The following is a 2,583-nucleotide window of genomic DNA, read 5'->3' on the forward strand; positions in this document are numbered from 1 at the left end:
GTATTTAATGGTAGCAGAGACAGCAAGAACATGGGCACCAACATAATAGAGGCAGACAGTATTTCTTTGTGTCTGTGTCTTTGTAGGTGTGTGTTTATGTATGTGTATGTGCGTGCTATGTGGGTGCTGGTACTGATTGCGCCTGCATTCAGGTGTAGATTAATTTGTAGGTGTTCTTCCAATGACATATTATCCACCAGACACCGAGTCTGGGAAGCACAGCTTTATTTTACGAGAAACTCTAATTTTAAAAAAAGAGAAAGAATGTCCCAACATGATCCTTTCTTCCAAACTGATCTCACTTTTGTCTGGTCGATAATGACAAAATGAGACCTGGATCTCCAGTTATGACCAAACAGTTTTCTGTTGAAAAATCCACATTTTCTTAGCACAAAGGCTTCATGTCAGGTAAGAAGCAAGACCATGAGCATGGGTGACTCTGTGCACTACAAGGTCATAGTTCATGGTGACTGTCAGTGTGTAATGTGCCACTTTGCCTAGCAGAAAAAATTCAGCACGAATGACCTAAGACATATTTGTCAGTGCAGGCCAGCAGAGCGGACTGAAAATGCAACTGACTGGACTACTTGCTTGATCTGCCTTGCTGTAACTTTGTCTACTTCACAAAAAAGAAAATTCTGTTTAATTATTACCGTTTTGACATGCTAGAGGAGAACCAGCATGCATTACTGAGATACAGCTACAGGGTGATATAACTGGGCTTTCATGTAGCGATCTGAAAACAGCAGTTGCACTGGATATGGTCCAGAGAAGGCTGCCCCCTCACTTACAAGAGGATGCCATAGTGGATGGCTCTGCATATTTGATTTACAGATTTTTACACCATATGCACTTTCTAACTCAATCACGGACAAACCCCCAAGGATCAAACGCTAGGTGACAGCGGGGAAGAAGAATCCCATTTTAAACAGGAACAGTCTTCAGGAAGATCCAGACGTTGCATTTTGAGCAACCAGGAGAGATAGGAAGAAAGGTAGGAAATATAAGAGAAGCATACAGAATTTCTACTATGACCACCAACAAAAGTATTAGCAAGCTAATTACATCAAAATAGCTTACTAAAAAACTGTAGCTGGATTTGGCCTATAAAAAGTGTGTGCTTATTGGCCGTTAAGTAGCTTCTACATCGACTTCAGTGTCAAGCTCTGGTACTTGACAATTGTATTTACTGAAGGCTTGAGCTATAGTTCTGCATTATGTCTATGATGTAGCTGTATAAGCTGCATCATAGCCTGTAGCCTCATGTGCATCTTCCCAGAAGAGAAAGTACACATTGCAGTGATGCGAATCATCACTCTGATTGGTTTACTTCGTACTAATAGTTCATGCAAGGACCATATATTTATTAGCACAGTTGTATTAGGCTCCAGTTGTACCTAGCTTGCCTAAATGCTTATAGCTATTATTATTATCAATAATAATAATATTCAATGGAACTATTTTGTCCATTTTGTAGTTATAATAGTACTTTATAATATTTCTATTGCATTTAATAAACCTAACAAGTATAAATACATATGCTGATTTCACCCACTACAGTGTAGTCTTTATGGGGATTCAAAACAGGACTATAAATCAGGCTCCATTCTATTAACATGTCACAGGTAGATTTACATCTGTGTGATTTTACAGCACATTTAACTGTAGATATTGGAATATTTTATTATATCATGTTACAAGCTACTGTAGAATCTTAGAACCTTCTTTAGTATTCAATCTCCCATTTATTGGTTTTGACCTTGATATATAAGAAGAAGGTTTTGATCTATACACTGGTTAAAACTGCACGGAAAAAAAGTCTGCATTGTCTGTCTTCTGAAACACAGTCAATCCATCCATTACAAATGAACAGAGGTGGCATCACGGGGGTCTTCTGCAGTCTCAGAGAGACACTTCATATCACAGCAGCGCTAACACATCATCATTTAGTCTGCCCTGACAAACAGCAGTAATGCAAGAGATTTGACCGCACCTCCAAAGAAGCAGCATTATGAAATGGGAATCAGAGGCATGCTAATGGCCAGGGAGGTGGGGGAGTGTTGGGTTGGGGGAGATCGAAGCCCATGTGGCATTTAGTCAATACCTAACAATGGAACATGCTGAAAACTAAATGCCATAGGAGCACAGGGCTGGAGTTAATTGTCGGATACTTCTCCCCTGCTAACTTTGAGGGCCTAATTATTTTAAGGCGTCTGGAAAGGGATAGTTTGCTGAATCAATGTTAAAGATGGAAATACACGGCCTGATGTTTTTCTCTCCCCCCCAACCCCCCCGTTAGGGATTTGATCGATTTTGAAAGTCAAAAAAAGCAGGCCTGCTTTATACTTAGAGGCTACAATGACTGCTTAAGTATTGTTTTCTGCTTTTATCTTTTTATCTGCTTTGTTGATGGATTTTCCAAATAATAACTCGCGCGTGTGAATGCAACCAACTGAGTGAAAGAAGGGAACATCTGATTGTGGCCGACGTGGATGGGACCATTTTACACCGCCGTTGCTCGAACGAGTCACATCTGTTGTCACAATGGGTGGCACTTACTGATAATGTCTATAATCAGCCTAT

This window comes from Neolamprologus brichardi, chromosome 20 (genome assembly GCF_056152115.1).
Source record: "Neolamprologus brichardi isolate AB-2024 chromosome 20, ASM5615211v1, whole genome shotgun sequence".
In the NCBI taxonomy this organism is placed as follows: domain Eukaryota; kingdom Metazoa; phylum Chordata; class Actinopteri; order Cichliformes; family Cichlidae; genus Neolamprologus; species Neolamprologus brichardi.